Below are 18,489 nucleotides of genomic sequence, written 5' to 3' on the forward strand. Positions count from 1 at the left end.
TACATAAAATCATAATATATCGAGCAGGTTAAAACATGTGTCCTGTGTGACAGTGTCACATAGTCCCCCCCCTTAGCCTACGGCTCCCGGGGAAGAGGCTAGTCCCGTATATGTCCTGTCAGCCATTGTCCATGTAGTGGGTATCCTCTAAAATGTGTGGCTTAAAATGTCTTTGTAAAAAGTTGGATAAAACTAGGCCCTCCCACACAGGCACTAGTCTGCCGGAGGAATCTAAGCAAACACTAGAGAGAGGTGGAATCTGATACCAGCCTGGGCGTCCTAGGGTAGGTGGCGCCGCTCCTCCCAGGATACTGTTGCACCCAGCCACGCTGGTCCGCCAGCCCCCCTGGCGTTTCCTCCTGTCCGGCTTGCGGGTCTCTTTAATGGATGATGAAGGTGCTGATGAACGGGGTTGAGGTGGATGAGGTGGGTTCTTGGTAGGGTTGATGACGGCACAGTCCTTGGCCTCCACACCACACGACTTGCAGCTCTCGATGAATGTCCAGACGTCGCTGCGGACCGAAGGCCACCAGGCAACTCCCAGGATCAGCAGAAGGGTCTTTAGACGTCCATGGTGTTTCTCTGCTGTCCTCTGGTGAAAGTGCTGTACCGTTAGCTGGACCAGGGCCTGGGGGATGACTAGCTGAATCTTGTAGATGCCGTCCCCCTTCTGGATCCGCCGATACAGCAAGCCCTGGTGGTCGAGAACTTCAATCCCGTTGGTCGGTGGAGTGGATGGAGAGATGGAAAGTCCCTGGAGAGTGTCGTCATCACCCTGCGTGCTGCTGAGTTGCTCTCTGGAGAAGGGGAGGATGGAGAAGATGGTGTCGAAGTCTGGCCCGGTTGGAGTGGTGGCACAGGACTCTCCATCAGTGGCTATGTTGATGGTCTTTGAAGTAGCTGAGGTGCTGGGATGGTTAGCCGGAGGAAAGCCAGGGGTTGACGTGGGAGGCACTGGGCTGGTCGTTGCAGTAGGAGGAGAGATGGCGGCTTCTGGACCCTTTTGCTGTTCCAGTTGTTTCGCCCATTTCTTGTCTCTCCTCTTAAAACAGTCGAAGACCTCTCTCTCTAGTGTCGCCACGGCATCCTTAACAGATTCCTCCATTTTGGCAAATTTAAAATCCACAGCGTCTCTAAAACACACTTCACGGTTAATATTACTTTCAACAGAGTCTTTAAAATCCTTCTCCAGTTTTAAAACAATGTTTTTAAGAGCAACTACCTCAGCGCGAAGCTGTACACACTCACATTGATGTAAAACCCGTTCATCATTAAAAACAGCAGATGTATTAAAAGAAGCAGCATTAATGTGGTTTGTCATCATCTTAAAACACTCTTCTCAACACAGCGTTTAAAATCTTTTAACGTTCCCCGTACGGGCCACCATATGTAACGATCGGCCTTATTGGTAGATGTTACTTAGATTTAAAAGGGGTCAGATTAGGCTGTGTGAGGTAAAATAAGTGTTTTAAAAAGATAAGACAACGACAAAAGTAAAGTGAAGTGAATAAATAAATGTATTTACAATATTCACAAGGAACTAAAACAACACAGTAAAACCAGAATAACTTAGGCTGTTAAAAGCAGATTGTCCATTCAAATCATACCCTAAAACAGTCCTTAAGAATCCTAGTTGGTTGAAAGCTCCAAGTAAAAAGTGTCCACCGGTGTATATACAATCCAAAGAAGTGTTGTCCAATAAAAGTGATGCTGGAATGGTAAGTCCTTAAAAGAAACTCCACAATCCAGTGTTTGGTCAGTGACCCTGATTGTTTGACATGCTGCCTCCTTTATACTGTTTTGTTCCTGATTCCTGTCATGTGACTGATCACATGACAGGCAGACCCAGACTCATTTAAAGACATACACACATTAAAATGGTTAAGAGGAATAAAATGGCTAAGACAACATGAAAACCTATTAAAACTCAAATATACATTAGGGCTGCAACTAACGACTATTTTAATAGTCGACTAGTCACCGACTATTGAAACGATTAGTCGACTAATCGGATAATTATTCAATTTTTCTCAAATTTAGCATGAGATTGCTTTAATTATGTGGAAAATTATAGTAAACACAAGAAAGAAGGGGGTACTTCAATGAAAAATGCATATTTTGCTGCTGATAGGCCAATTCATACTAAAAGTAAATAAAAATGCCCTGTCTAAAACCAATTAGGCACAGTGCTCGGTCAGTACAGACATAAATGCATAAATTAAGAAACTCTATAATTTTTTTAATGGACAGGCACATTTGTTTTATAAGAAAAAATAAATTAAAATCAAGTAAACATTTTCTTCCTGTAAACCATCAGCAGCAATAAAACAGTAAACAAAAATGTATATCCAAAACAAAACGTATTGGCTTCCATGTTATTTAAATCTTACCGAGGCCAGCCAAACTCCGTTTCATTCAACTGTCCGACGTGCTTTCTCTTTAAATGTTCGTGCATCACAGAGGTGCTGCCGTGATGCGCAAGGACTGCTTTACAAACCATGCAGGTAATATTTTAATTCGCCGTAGCAGGCTAAAATGCTCCCAAACTTTACGCCTGTTTCATACATACTCAGTCTGCAGTGCGTCTACAGTCCGTGTGCGTTACGTATGCGGTGCAGAAGAAGCACAGACTCGTTTTGCTTTCACACAGAACGCGTTTGCAGTCCGTACATTGTGAACGTTCTAATCCGTTAACATGGGTGTGGGAAAAAAAAAACGCACTGCAGACGGAGAATGTGTGAAACGGGCGTGTTTTGGTACGCGCAGCTGCTGCATTGGACGCCGCCATTTCTGTATGTTATCGCTCAGCATAGAAGCTGCGTATGTGCGACTCTCGGCAGAAAGATGCCTCACTCGGTTGTCTGGCGACAACATCGACAATGAAATTCATTGTCGACTATTTCTATTATCGATTTTTGTCGACAACGTCGACGAATCGTTGCAGCCCTAATATACATAAAATCATAATATATCGAGCAGGTTAAAACATGTGTCCTGTGTGACAGTGTCACAAATGTCTTGTGGGTGTTTTATAATGGATGCTCACCCATAGAGGTGGATCTTGTAAGGGTCAGTGGTGTTTATGCACATATGAGCACCAGCATCAACAGATATAGTATGTATTTGCTGTATTTTTCATTTGTATGTTCATTTTATGATGGATACAAACAGCAGATATTCGGTCAGTCCAGTTCAAATGGACAGGTTTAGTGAGAGGTATTTTGGCATCTCCCTGTTGTTCTGTTTGGCAGGTTCACTTACTTTAGAAAAAGTACTCTGTAGTTGTTTAGAATGTCTGAATTAAAGAATTCAGGAGCTTTAAATCTGTCTAATATATATATATATATATATATATATATATATATAATATAAATAAATATATATACATAATCAAAAAGTCTTGGTTTTACTTGGTTAATAAATAATCAAACTGATTCACTGGCACCGCATCCTCTTTCACATCATCACATAAACTTGATCTAATTAGTTAGTGCTGAATTATCGCATCGTATCGTGATATGGGTGTGAATCGTATCGTATTGCATCGCAATATGTCACAAATGTATCGTTAATATATCGGATCGGATACTTTGTATCGAGATGCGTATCGGATTGGCATTATACCTTAGATGCCCAACCCTAAAATGTACAGTTAAAATGTATGAACAGCAGTGCGGTTTGTTAAGATAAGCCCACACATCAGTTCCTCGCCCTTATGGTGGTAGGTGTTATTGAAAAGTCACTTGGCACTTCTGGTTGCATTCGTGAAAAAGCCAAGATCAGCGGCTCGTTACTGTTCAGACGTCAACAAGCTGCTAGCCTCAAACTAGCACAAGTCCTAACCAAACGTTAGCATTAGGCTACACATTGGAAAGGGGGTAGAGTTATAAGTATCCGGAATACTATTAAACTGCCTGACACAACAAACAAGGTTAAAAAAGGTTAAAAAAAATCCGACTGTATTTTTGCTACAGTCATCTAAAATGTGCTAGCTAGCACTATCTTACAGATGAACCTGGCATAGTTATTATAAAACGTAATGACACATTAGGACTACCTAAACATTACACGATGCAAATGGTAGAAATTATATGATTAGAAGATATCGAATAACATGGTTAATCTTACCTCTTTTGCAAACAGACCAGGCGCGGCACAAAATTCCAGGATCTCGGACTGATGGAAATCCATGTAATGCAGTGAAGAGCAGCCGGCAGCAGATAATAGTGTGCAGCCAATTGGCTGACGTGCACAGCTTTCTGACTCACTGTTTTCTTTTCATATAAGTTTCCTATGTTTCATGGACTGTAACAGCGTTTACTTATTTAGTAATTTTAATACAGAATTTCACGATTCACACATGTCCCCCACACAGCCATGAAAAAGCCGGCATCCGCCAAAAGGTGCGCCGTTTGCATCCCTAAACAGTGATGAAACGCGATCTGTAGAGCAGTTTGTCCGTTTAAGGCTACTGTAGAAACATAACGGTGGCTTCCATGTGAGGGGACCCGCGGTGTATGTATATAAACTACATACACTATAACTATATAAACTTCTAATTCTAAGGTAATAAATACATAATGATTAAGTAAGGTTATTATACACCCCTAAAAAAAATAGTTATGTATATTATATTGCATTTCTGTCTAGAGATAATCTTATATATTACACATTGCACCTTTAAATAAATTAGCATGATAGTATTGTGTATCGGCGATCTCACAGGCTGACAATAAGACGATATGAAAAAACACTAGTCTTTATCAGATACTTTGAAAAACTCATGTTGCCACTGGTAAGCACCGCTCTGCTGTTGTTTACCTGTGCGCCGTGCATGCACGTGTGAAAAAGTAGCGCGAGTAATTTACGTCACATGATCGGCGCTTTTGGGGTTCGCTGATCAAGCTATTTTTAGCCAATATTGGCCGATCATGATTGGTGGCCGATCAATCGGAGCATCACTAATATGCACAGTTACTTCCATGTTTTAGATAAGCCAGCTCAATTATTTCAGTCAAACATTTATTATTTATTATTATCAATTATTTCAGTCATAGAGTTACAGCTGTATATCAGCTATAAGTAGAGCTAAAGAATGCTCTCTGCATATAGTCCATTAATGTAAACATTTTTATAATAACAGTGTAAATGAAATGATCATGAAGTGCTCTTTAAAGTGATTGTTGTATTGTTATCTCTGTTATAGTTCAGTTCAGCAGAAGAGACCAGAACCAGAGTCCAGTTGTGTGTCTATGAGGAGAGACGCGTCTATGAATCAGACATTAGTTTATAAAAGTGAAGATACAAAGACTGATCTCAGGTCTAATATTTCTGTAAATTACTGTTTGATTATGATACAGAATACAGAAAACACATTGTGCTCATTAGTTTATTAATAATGCAGTATTTTAATTTTGCAGTCATGAAGTCCTCAAGACATTTAGATCAAACCTGAAGAAGAAGTTTGGCCGTCTGTATGAGGGAACAGCGACGCAGGGAAACCCAACACTCCTGAATGAGATCTACACAGAGCTCTACATCACAGAGAGTGAGAGTGGAGAGATCAATAATGAGCATGAGGTGAGACAGATTGAGACACAATCCAGGAGAACAGCAACAGAGGACACAGCCATCAAATTCAGTGACATCTTTAGACCTTTACCTGGACAAGACAAAGCCATCAGAACTGTGCTGACAAAGGGAGTCGCTGGCATTGGAAAAACAGTCTCTGTGCAGAAGTTCATCCTGGACTGGGCTGAAGAGAAAGATAATCAGGACATCCAGCTCATATTTCCACTTCCTTTCAGAGAAATCAATCTGATGAAGAACAAAACACTTTCAGATCTTCTTCATAACTTTTTCCCTGAAACTAAAGAAATGGAAATATCCAGTGACAAATATAGAGTGCTGTTCATCTTTGATGGTCTGGACGAGTGTCGTCTTCCTTTACATTTTAAAACGAATGAGACTCTGTGGGATGCAAACAAAAAGAAATCAATAGATGTGCTGCTGATGAACCTCATTGTGGGGAATCTGCTTCCCTCTGCTCTCATCTGGATCACCTCCAGACCAGCAGCAGCTGATCTCGTCCCCTCTGAGTGTGTCCATCGAGTGACAGAGGTACGAGGATTCAATGAGCCACAGAAGGAGGAATACTTCAGGAAGAGAATCAGTGATCAGAGTCTGGCCGACAGGATCATCTCACACCTGAAGTCATCGAGGAGCCTCTACATCATGTGCCACATCCCAGTGTTCTGCTGGATCTCAGCCGCTGTTCTAGAGAAGATGTTGGGTCCAGCAGAGAGTGGAGAGATTCCCAAGACTCTCACTCAAATGTACACACACTTCCTGATCCTTTAGACCAACATCAAACATGAGAAGGACTATGAGAAGAAGCTGACAGATGAAGACATGATCCTCAAACTGGGGAAAGTGGCTTTTCAGCAGCTTGTGAAAGGCAACCTGATCTTCTATGAGGAAGACCTGAGAGAGTGTGGCATTGATGTGACAGAAGCATCAGTGTACTCAGGATTGTGCACTCAGATCTTCAGAGAGGAGTTTAACTTGTATCAGGGGAAAGTCTTCTGCTTTGTTCATCTGAGCATTCAGGAACATCTAGCGGCTCTATATGTGCACCTCTCCTTTATAAACTACAACAGAAATGTGTTTGAGCCAATCACCAAACAGAGTTTACAGTCTAAAGTTAAGGATTGGGTTCAACTCAATTTATCTAAACATGTTTCATTATCTGAGCTGCATCAGAGAGCTGTGGATGAGGCTCTACAGAGTAAAAATGGACATCTGGACCTTTTCCTGCGGTTCCTTCTGGGTTTGTCAGTGAAGTCTCATCAGATTCTCCTACAACAAATAATGAAGCTGAAAAGAAGCTGCTCTGACAGCAATAAGAAAACAGTTAAGTACATCAAGGAGAAGATCAGGATCATTGACTCTCCAGAGAAATCCATCAATCTGTTCCACTGTCTGAATGAACTGGGTGATCATTCACTAGTGGAGGAAATACAACAGTATCTGAAATCTGGAACAATAAAGAGAGCCAAACTCTCTTCATCTCAGTGGTCAGCTGTAGTTTTTGTGTTGTTGAGATCAGAGAAGAAGCTGGATGAGTTTGATATTGATGAATTTGTTGGAGAAAACAATAAAGCTGAAAAACGGAAAGTTCTTCAGTATCTGCTGCCTGTGATTAAAGTTCAGTAAGTATCTCTGAGAACAATCACTTCACTGTTAAAGCAAAGAAAATCAAAATCTCATAATGATTGTATCAGTTATTAGAGCAATCCGGAGGCATACTTGAAACACACACTTTGATGATAACATTATAAATCTTCCATGGTTTATGGATATTATTTTTTACATTTCTGAAATTTTTTTCTAGTATTTAGCCAGTGTCTTAAACATGTAGATGTAGATTAGTTTAATAGTACAAATAAGTTAATATTAACTTAAATTAAATGGGTTTTATTCATGGTAAAGCTCTTTTTTTATACATTTTATGCAGACAAACAAAGCCCAAATCTTATAATAGAAGGGAACAAAGTCCATTAGAGAGAGCTAAAGATCTGAATGTACAGTACAAGGGCTTGAACAGTAGACCTTTATTATGCAGCAATCTCAAACAAAGTGAATATGGAGTTAGTTGGGCTAATTTAATGTTGTATATGTGACCCTGGACCACAAGACCAGTCTTAAGTAGCACGGGTATATTTGTAGCAATAGCCAAAAATACATTGTATGGGTCAAAATTATCGATTTTTATTTTATGCCAAAAATCATTACGATATTAAGTAAAGATGATGTTCCATGAAGATATTTTGTAAATTTTATACCATAAATATATAAAAACTAGATTTTTGATTAGTAATATGCATTGCTAAGAGCTTCATTTGGACAACTATTAAGGCGATTTTCTCAATATTTAGATTTTTTTTGCACCCTCAGATTCCAGGCTTTCAAATAGTTGTATCTCAGACAAACATTGTCCTATTTTAACAAACAATATATCAATGGAAAGCTTATTTACTCAGCTTTCAGATGCCGTAAGAATCTCAATTTCGACAAATTTACACTTATGACTGGTTTTGTGGTCCAGGGTCACATATGTGGTGTGATATGGAGCCTGTGCAGAATCTTGAACTGAAATTAGCCGGAGTCCATATCATGTCCCATTTCTTTCTTTCCTTTTTTTCTGTTCATAGTGTTTAACAAGTATGTTTTCATCTCTCTACAGGTGTCAATGTGAACTGAAAACACTGAGGTAAGATCATCTCTCATAATCACGCATTATTGTCTTCTGTAAATCCTTCATATAAATGTTAGAACCACAAATTAGAAAATTGTAAATGTTTTATCTCTGCAAAAAAAGAAAGATTCTGGTAACTGAAGATAAAGCATGAGTTTTTATATTGTATTGAAAACCAGTTTAAAAAAACTAAACTTCAGTTTTATCCTCTATAACAAGTTAAATGACATTTTCAAATAACAAGTAGAACCTTAACATTTAAATACAGTAAAGTACAATACAATTTATAAATTAAACAATGTTTTAGGCAGATTAAAGTTCAAAAGAACAAAGTATAAAGAACAATATTAAAGACTCAGAACATTTTCAACTAATAAGGATATACTTTCTGGGCTGGCATTATTTAGTCCAGATTAAAATGTATAAATGTAAACAAATGTTTGAAAATAAATATTAAATATTTAGTTTTGTTTGAAAATCACAAATACAAAATGCAGAATGGCTGTTTGAAAACATGTAAATACTGTTTGACTTGTGTTCGTCTCCATGACAAGCAGCGTCTCAAACAGAGGGTTGTGCTGCTTTGTAGTAACTGTGCTATCTGTGCTGTTCATTCAGCTCCACCTGCTGTCAGAGACTCAATCTGCATTTACATTCAGTCTCTTATGCTGCAAACATGAGAAGAAACTATTGTGTGTTCTGAAAACTAGTGATGCATTTATTATTCTTTGGACTAGGGGTGTGCGTCTGAATACTGTACAATGCGACACATTCACATCAAATGTAAACCCAGCTAGAATTGTTTCATGTTCTGGGAATGTTTTCAGCAGCAAGTTTTATTTGAGTTCCCAGAATGTTTATTGAACATTTTTACATCATTATCCTCTAACATTTTAATAAAGTTTACCATTACACTTGATCTGGACTTACATTGCTCAGATGTCAAATGTTGGTTGAAAGTGAAAATCCAACATTTGTTTGATGTCAAGCTCCAGCGTCATTAAATATCTCCAAAAACAGCATTACCAGCTTCACTTATAAACCAGATTGAATTTTTTGTTCTTAAATGTTGATGTCTGTTTGAAAATAATAGTTTGATTTGATTTCCCCATTAATAGGCATTTATTGTAGTTGGGCAATGTGACTATACTAGTGTAACTATGTTAATTATGGCTAAAACAACAAGAAAAAAATGTGATCAGATGATATTAGCTGTTTACTGATAGATATCATCATGTAGTGATCTGGCCGTGATCTAGTCAGATTTATATTTTATCTGTAATTTTCAAAACACAATGATCACAAAACACTTCAAACTACAAACTACTGATTGTTTAGACACACACAGAAAGAATCTCATGAATCTTAACAATGGTGACTCATGCCACAATGCATTCTGGAGGCCCTAAATGAGTTTTGTATAATGCACCCAGAATGCATTGCAGCAGGAAGCATGTCACCATTGTTGAGATTTATACACTGATTATTGATGTTTGTGACAAAGAAGGTTGTTTTTGGTCTAAAAAAACAAACAAATCCAGTATTTCACAAAATTGGAATATCATGACAAAGTTCAACATTGTAGGCTCCCTGTGTCCCAATCTTGTCAGCTAATTGTGACGAAACTGAAATGATGAAGGAAGCAAATGCAGGTGAATGAGAATTTATTGAATGACAGAACGTGAACACAGTCAGGGATGAAGTCTCTCGGCTGGGTGAGGCAGGGGTTAGATGGCAGGCAGTGAAGTGGCGTGAGTCCCGTGGTGGTGTAATCCAGGTGCTGATCAAACGAAGACACAACGAAATCCAAACACGAACAATCCACACTGAAGACCGACACACACGAAGACAGAACCAACACTGCGACATCCAGTTGAACTATCGGACGAGGAGTGAGAGAATGAGGTGAGTATTTATAGGCTGAAGGTAATGGAAAACACCTGTGCCAGACTGATTGGCAGCTCAGCTGAGCGAGCACATGATCACATGACAAACCAACAGATCACGAGACGTGAGAACACGGCAGATCCGTGAACTGTGACAGTACCCCCTCCCCTAGGAACGTCCCATGACGTTCCCAGAACCCCTTACATGTTGATTGTAATCATCAATAAGAGAGTGATCCAGGATGTCCCTGGCAGGTACCCAACTTCTCTCCTCCGGACCGTAACCTTCCCAGTCCACCAAGTACTGGTATCCACGTCCCCTCCGCCTAGAGTCCAGAATGCGATTGACCGAATAGGTGGTCTCCCCATCTATGAGTCGCGGCGGTGGGGGAACCGGGGCTGGCGGATTAATACGTGCGAAAAACACGGGTTTAATTTTGGAAACATGAAAGACGGGATGAATCCTCCTGTGATCTTGGTGACAGGAAATGGGCCAATGAATTTAGGAGCAAGTTTATTAGACACGGATCGGAGCGGAATGTTCTTGGTAGAAAGCCACACTTTAGAGCCGATGACGTATACGGGAGGCCTCGACCGGTGGCGATCAGCTTTGGCCTTGGTGCGCTCTCCCACTTGGAGTAGAGTCTCGTGGGCTCTAGTCCAAGTGCGATGACACCTCTGAACAAAGGCGTGGGCAGAGGGGACCGCGACTTCGGATTCCAGACTAGGAAAAATTGGTGGCTGGTACCCTAAACTACATTCAAATGGTGATAGGCCCGTAGATGATACTGGTAACGAATTGTGGGCATACTCCACCATTGAGAGTTGTTGGCTCCAGGAGGAAGGATTTCTGGTGACCATACATCACAACGTTCTCTCCAAATCTTGGTTGGCTCTCTCAGTTTGACCATTGGTCTGAGGGTGGAACCCCGAAGAGAGACTAACAGTTGCCCCCAGTAATTTACAGAATTCTTGCCAAAATTTGGACACAAATTGGGGTCCCCTGTCGGAGACCACGTCCGTCGGGAGGCCATGTAACTGAAAAACATGGTCAACTACAGTCACCGCTGTTTACAAATGGCAGAGGCAGAGGGTAATTTGGGCAAGGGAATAAAGTGGGCCGCCTTCGAGAACCGGTCCACCACGATCAAAACTACCGTGTTGCCCTGAGAGGGCGGGAGGGCGGTGACAAAATCTAGAGCGATGTGGGACCAGGGTCTTGAAGGGACCGGCAGCGGTTGAAGGAGCCCATCAGGGGGTCTGTTAGAAGTCTTACCAATGGCACAAACTGAGCAAGCCAAGACAAAACTGCGAACGTCACGAGCCATGAGAGGCCACCAAAATCGTTGCTTGACCACATGTAAGGTTCGATTAACTCCTGGGTGACAAGCAATATTAGAACAATGTCCCCACTGAATAACCTCGGACTGTAATTCCTCTGGCACAAATAAGCGGTTCGGTGGACAAGCGACCGGAGGCGTTACCCCTTCTAAGGCTGTCTTAACCTTCGCTTCGACCTCCCATGTGAGAGTTGAAACGATAAGCGTCTCTGGAAAAATGCTCTCGGGAGTGGACGGGCAATCGGAGTGGTCAAAAATTCGCAATAAAGAATCGGGTTTGACATTTTTGGAACCCAGGCTGGAACGAAAGTGTAAAGTTAAAATGTCCAAAAAACAATGCCCACCGAGCCTGCCTAGAGTTCCTAGCAGGTCTGATATATTCGAGGTTTTTATGATCGGTCCATACAATGAAAGGTACCCCCGACCCCTCTAACCAGTGACGCCATTCTTCCAATGCCAACTTGACTGCCAACAACTCTCGATTACCAATATCATAATTTGACTCCGCAGGTGACAGACGATGGGAATAAAACGCGCAGGGATGCATTTTGTCGTCTGTGGCCGAACGTTGGGACAGGACTGCACCTACCCCCACCTCTGATGCGTCAACCTCCACCACGAACTGACGTGATGGATCAGGGGTAACTAGAATGAGGGCCGAAACGAAGCGGCTCTTCAGTTTGGCAAACGCAGCTTCCGCTGCGTCTTACCACCTGAACATAGTTCTGGGGGAGGTCAAGGCGGTCAGAGGCGAGGCTAGTTGGCTGAAATTGCGAACAAAGCGCCGATAGAAATTGGCAAACCCCAGAAACCTCTGTAGGGCCTTACGGGAATCTGGAGTTGGCCAATCCACCACAGCCTTAACTTTCTCAGGATCCACACGAACTCGTGGCGTGACTGGCGCAGCGGGAAGTTGCAGCTGTTGCATACGCTGGGTCAGCTCGGACACCTGCCCCACAAGAGCACGGATCGCGGAACCAACATCGCTCGTGCTCTTCTCCTGTTTCTCCAGCCGAGAGATGCAGTCCTGAACATAATCCTCCAGAGTGGGTTGTGGGGTGCCTGCTGCTTCCATGATGGTCCGATAGTTCTGTGACGAAACTGAAATGATGAAGGAAGCAAATGCAGGTGAATGAGAATTTATTGAATGACAGAACGTGAACACAGTCAGTGATGAAGTCTCTCGGCTGGGTGAGGCAGGGGTTAGATGGCAGGCAGTGAAGTGGCGTGAGTCCCGTGGTGGTGTAATCCAGGTGCTGATCAAACGAAGACACGACGAAATCCAAACACAAACAATCCACACTGAAGACCGACACACACGAAGACAGAACCAACACTGCGACATCCAGGTGAACTATCGGACGAGGAGAGAGAGAATTAGGTGAGTATTTATAGGCTGAAGGTAATGGGAAACACCTGTGCCGGACTGATTGGCAGCTCAGCTGAGCGAGCACACGATCACATGACAAACCAACAGATCACGAGACGTGAGAACACGGCAGATCCGTGAACCGTGACACTAATTAACACAAAACACCTGCAAAGGTTTCCTCAGCCTTTAAATTGTCTAAAAGACCACTGACTTGACGGTTGTGCAGAAGACCATTATTGACACCCTCCATAAGGAGGAAAAGTCTCAAAAGGCAATTGCAAAAAAAAAGCCGGATGCTCACAGAGCACAGTATTAAGTATATTAACAGAGTGTTAAGAGGAAGGTGCCAGAAAAGGTGCACAAGTGACATGGATGACCGTAGCCTTGAGAGGATTGTCAAGCAAGGGTGGTTCAGAAATCTGGGGGAGCTTCATAAGGAGTAGACTGAGGCTGGTGTCAGTGCATCAAGAACCACCACATACAGACGTCTGCATGACAGCGGCTACAGCTGGAGAATTACATGCATCAAGCCACTCCTTAACCAAAAATAACGTCAGAAGCGTCTGTGCTGGGCTAAGGAGAAAAAGTACTGGTCTGTTGCCCAGTGGTCCCAAGTCCTATTTTCAGATGAAAGCAAATTTATCATTTCATTTGGAAATCAAGGTCCCAGAAACTGGAGGAAGACCAAAGAGGCACAAAAGTCAAGCAGCTTAAAGTCCAGTGTGAAGTTTCCACAGTCAGTGATGGTTTGGGGAGCATGTCATCTGCTGGTGTGGGTCCATTGTCTTTTATCAAGTCCACAGTCAATGCAGCTGTCTACCAGGAAATTTTAGAGCACTTCATGGTTCCTCCTGCTGACAAGCTTTTTGGAGATGATGATTTTAGTTTCCATCAGGATTTGTCACCTGCCCACAAAGCCAAAACTACTAGTACCTGGTTTAATAGCCATGGAATAACTGTACTTGATTGGCCGGCAATCTCGCCTGACTTAAACCCCATTGAAAATCTATGAGGTATTGTCAAAAGGAAGATGAGGGAACAGAGACCCCGAAATGCAGATGAGCTGAAGGCCAATATCAAAGCAACTTGGGCTACATAACACCTTAACTGTGTCAAAGGCTGATCACCGCCTTGATGCTGGAATTAGTGCAAAAGGAGGTCCAACAAAGTACTGAGGACATAATACAATACATTAACACACTTTTCAGAAGGCCCCCGGGTCCTCCATACCCCGCAGTCAGGGCTAGATGCGGAGTAGTTTCTGACTGTGCTCCTGCCGCGTCTCCTTCGCCCCGCAGGTTGTGGCAATATCTCTCAGTATTTTTCCAGCGGTCAGCCAGAAGGCTGCTGTTTCCCTGTGTATCCCTAAAAACCTTTATGGATATATTGAATTTAATTTCATTTCCACATGGAAAGAATTCTTGTGCGCCGCCCCCCAACCCCTGCTTCAGTTTCAACTGGCATCCCTGTGGAACCCCCTCCATTGGGCCCCAGGGCGTTGGGAAGGTTACGTATTATATCCGCCTGCTGACACGTCCGCCTGTCAACAGGTGGTGTTGTGTTTAATTATCATATAAATGTGTCTGTTGCTCCTGTTTTTGACCCAGCAGTCATTTACTAGAGGTTTAGCTGAATCTGGTTCTTTGATTAATACTCCTTTCCCTACTGCTCTCTACTTATTTCTGTCCTTGTTCTGAAATAAAAATCAATAAGTTTTTTTTAATTATTATTAAAGGTGGTTTTGTTTCATCCTGTACCGCAATATCAGTGGATCATACAGTGATTAACAAAAATGACAAATGGAGAACGTCTTTCCTCTGTTATTATTAAACTTCCAATATGAATTGAGATTTTTGTAGCACACGTGTTGAAAGATTTTTGAATGTCTTTATTATTTTAGAATTAATTTATGATTGTGATTTGTATCTGATCTGAACAGATCTAAGAGAGTGAAGAGTGTGTGATTCTTCTCTACAGGTTGAGAGATTGTGGCATCACAAATGAAGGTTGTGCTGCTCTGGCTTCAGCTCTGAGATCAAACCCCTCACACCTGAGATATCTGGATCTGACTAAAAATAAACTAGGAGATGTAGGAGTGAAGTTGATCTGTTCTGTACTGGAGGATCCTCGCTGTAAACTGGAGAGACTGTGGTAAGATCATATTTGGCTCACAGATGAAACACAATGTAAAGTATGTCTGAAGTGTTGAGTCTCTTTCTGCTGCTGTGAGTTCAGCTGATTGAGCTGTAAATGATTGAACACATGAGCTGCTCCTCCTGATACTGCAGGACTGAGAGTCACACTCAAATACACAATTTTACACACAATCAACATTTCAATCTCGACTTTAAACAGACTTGAGCTCAACACAGAACTGAGAAATGAAGAACATGCTGGATTCATTCTTACTGTTCATTATATTCATCTTTTTGCAGTAACTCTTTTTAAAATATTGTTTTAACTGTAAACACACACACACATGTTTGTTTAAATGAGGACATTCTGTAGATGTCTGCTTTTTTATATACAGCTGGTTATAAATACTATAACCAAACCTAAACCCTCAAAGAAAACTTTTTTTTAACATTTTGAAACATTTTTAATGTATTTTTCTTAACTTTAAAATAGGCTTCAATTTCTTTAATTTGATATCAGGTTTTATAAGCTTTAACTCACTTCTCAATTAAAAAATGGTTAAGACGACACACACACACACACACACACACACACACACACACACACACACACACACACACACACACACATTTCTACTTTACTGCACAATGCTACCTTTGGGTGCACCTCTTTCTGAAGGGTCTAGAGACAAAAGAAAGATATGGCTGCAATGCAGAAGAAGGTCTCTTTACACTTAGCAGTTGATATTCTCAATAAAAGCCGTCTTAAAAGACCTGAAACTTTACCATTATTATAGTATTTTTTCTCAATTTTAGGGACAAACTAATTCTGACCAAGCCATAATTTAAGGACTATGGTGATACATAAACTCTGGTTAAAGGTTGTATCAGCGATTTCAAGCCTGAAACATAAAGTGTCAAATTCAGCTGACCTTTCTTCATGATCCGCTCGCTGCCTGCCCCATAAATCGACTGTAAAAAAACACGTCTCTCTGGTCAGCCTAGGGTCCAAGATATGCCAAAAAAACAATCGGTGCTATCAACTTTTCCACAGAAAAACAAACAGTGTTCCAACCAATCACCGTCAGGCGCCTCCCTCACATCCCTGCACCAGTAGGAAAGTCCACAACACCAACCCCCTGATGCTGATTGGTTGGAACAACATCGAATTACCGTATTATGTGCTTATGATACGACAGCGCTGCTGTTCATTGTGTCTTTAAAGTAGGTTTGTAGCACTTAATAGCAAAGAATGTACATAAAGATCGATTTAAGAACTCTCTTCAATACAGAAACATGCCCTGTCTGAGTTATTTTTCATGTTTAAAATACGGGCAAGAAATATGTTTTCTCTGAATATCCAAACCATTGCAAATGTGATTTTTTAGAACAGTTCAACAAAAAGGTAATATTTTAAAGGTGCCATAGAATGCATTGAGAGAATATTTAAAATTGTTCTCTGATATCTACATAGAAGGTATATGGCATAGGAAAGAGCAAAAAATCTCCATAAATGGTTTTACAGGTCCATTTACAACCCTAGGATTTGCCCTTATGCTGCGTTCACACCAAGCGCGAATATGCGTCTGGCGCGAGTGATTTCAATGTTAAGTCAATGGTAAGACGCGTCTACGCGCGTCTGGAGTTCTTGCGGCGCGAATTGGCGTTTAGCGCGGCGCGGTAGACGTGAATTCGCCTCATTCGCGCGTCTAGTTCGCGCGAATGAAGCGAATTGAGCGTCTGGCGCGAATTGTGCTTTTTGTGCATCACGCGTTTGACGCGAATTCGCGTCTGCCGCCCGAGTTAAAAAATCTGAACTTCTGCGTCAATTCGCGCCGCGTTAACCAATCAGGAGCCTGCTTGATGCTGTGGCGGCAGGCCCGCCCGGAGTCACTCATTCAAATGAAACATGAATACTAAATGCCTAGTGCGGTTCTAATGCACAACAAAGCAAGTGTTTTATCACATATATGACACATATTCATTTTGTATTGAATGCTATTTAATCCATATCTAAATCTTAATTATATGAAACATTATTATAGTGTAGTGTGTCTACACTATAATAACAGAACAATAATAACTATAATAGTGTGTATACTTTAGTGTGTCTGGACAGTGTTGTGTGAGGAAAATAAAGAAATCACAGGACAGGTTAAATACTTTTGGAGGCTGGCTCCATTTATCATCAAAACAAAAATAAATAACAGATTTTACAGTAATAACTTGAACAAAAAAATGGCACAGACCTATAGAATTATTATACATCAAAAGAGGAATGACATAAACGAGTAGTTCACTTTTAAAATGAAAATTCTGTCATCATATACTGCTCCAACGCAAAAGTTCCACCGCTCCTGAAATCCCCTCGCTCCGATGCGGGAAAGCAGGTCATCGAACTGGGCGCGGGACAGGCGGAAGTACCGCTGAAAGCGGCCGTCATCCAGGAGCAGCTCCTGGAGCAAGTGATGAAACTCGCCGAACTGGGTTCGCCTCCGAAGGTTCTGGTGGACCCAAATACGGCGACGATGATCCCTACGCCGCTATTCTGCTCTCCAGAGCAAATACAGAGCGGTGACTCTCTCGATAAATGACCGATCAACAACAGAATCTTGTAAAAAGATGGGCGCCAACGGGGTTTGAAACTTTCGCCTCTGACGCGCGTGACGCGCGTAAATTTCGCTTCAAACTTTTGTTTTTACGCGCGTCGATTTCGCTCTTGACGCGCGAATGAACACAAAGTGGTCCCGCGAATAACTAGACGCGGCAGGCGCGAATTTAGACGCATATTCGCGTTTGGTGTGAACGCAGCATTAGAATGAAATGCTCTGTTTTTTGGAAGCTTCATTAATATTAATGAGCTCTACTCTGATTGGCTGTTTCACAGAGCTCAATAGCTCGCACATGGATAAAAATATATATTTCATTAAAAGCTTCAGCCACTTTTAATATGCGGTTTGTTGAATCTGCCGTTTTGAATCGCTGACATTTTAGTCTCATGATGCTCATACTGTGATGCATGTGCTCTGTGTAAAGTTACAATGCAGAGGGAGTGCTTCTTACCACACAAGTTGAGCTCGTCAGTGATTCTCAAGATCTGTAAATCATTAAACATCATCAGCGCAGTTATTTCTCCATCATTCACCATCATCAGCGCAGTCATCTCTCTGTTTATGTGGTAAGTGAAATCCTATGTATAGCAATGTAACAGGCAAGCACTAGCATTAAGCTAACCGTGTCCCTTGAGTGACTCGCCTTGTTTTACTGATGTGCTGACGTTACTGATGATTGGGCGATGCAAATTTTGGAGGCGTAACTATTAACGATCTCCATCGACTGTTTCGTAACAGTCTATGTTATGTTGGAATTGACCTATTTTTCGGTGGTCTTTTGCAAATACTAGATTTATATAAGAAGGAGGAAATGTTGGTGTTTGAGACTCATGGTATGTCATGTCCATGTACTGAACTGTTATTATTTAACTATGCCAAGGTAAATT

At 41.5% G+C, this 18,489-nt stretch overlaps 1 pseudogene; it reads left to right on the forward strand.

Annotated features, from left to right (window-relative positions):
• Positions 1 to 18,489, forward strand: part of LOC141287954 (NACHT, LRR and PYD domains-containing protein 3-like) — a 55,172-nt pseudogene that overhangs the window by 19,199 nt on the left and 17,484 nt on the right.

This window comes from Garra rufa, chromosome 16, assembly GCF_049309525.1.
Source record: "Garra rufa chromosome 16, GarRuf1.0, whole genome shotgun sequence".
Taxonomy (NCBI): domain Eukaryota; kingdom Metazoa; phylum Chordata; class Actinopteri; order Cypriniformes; family Cyprinidae; genus Garra; species Garra rufa.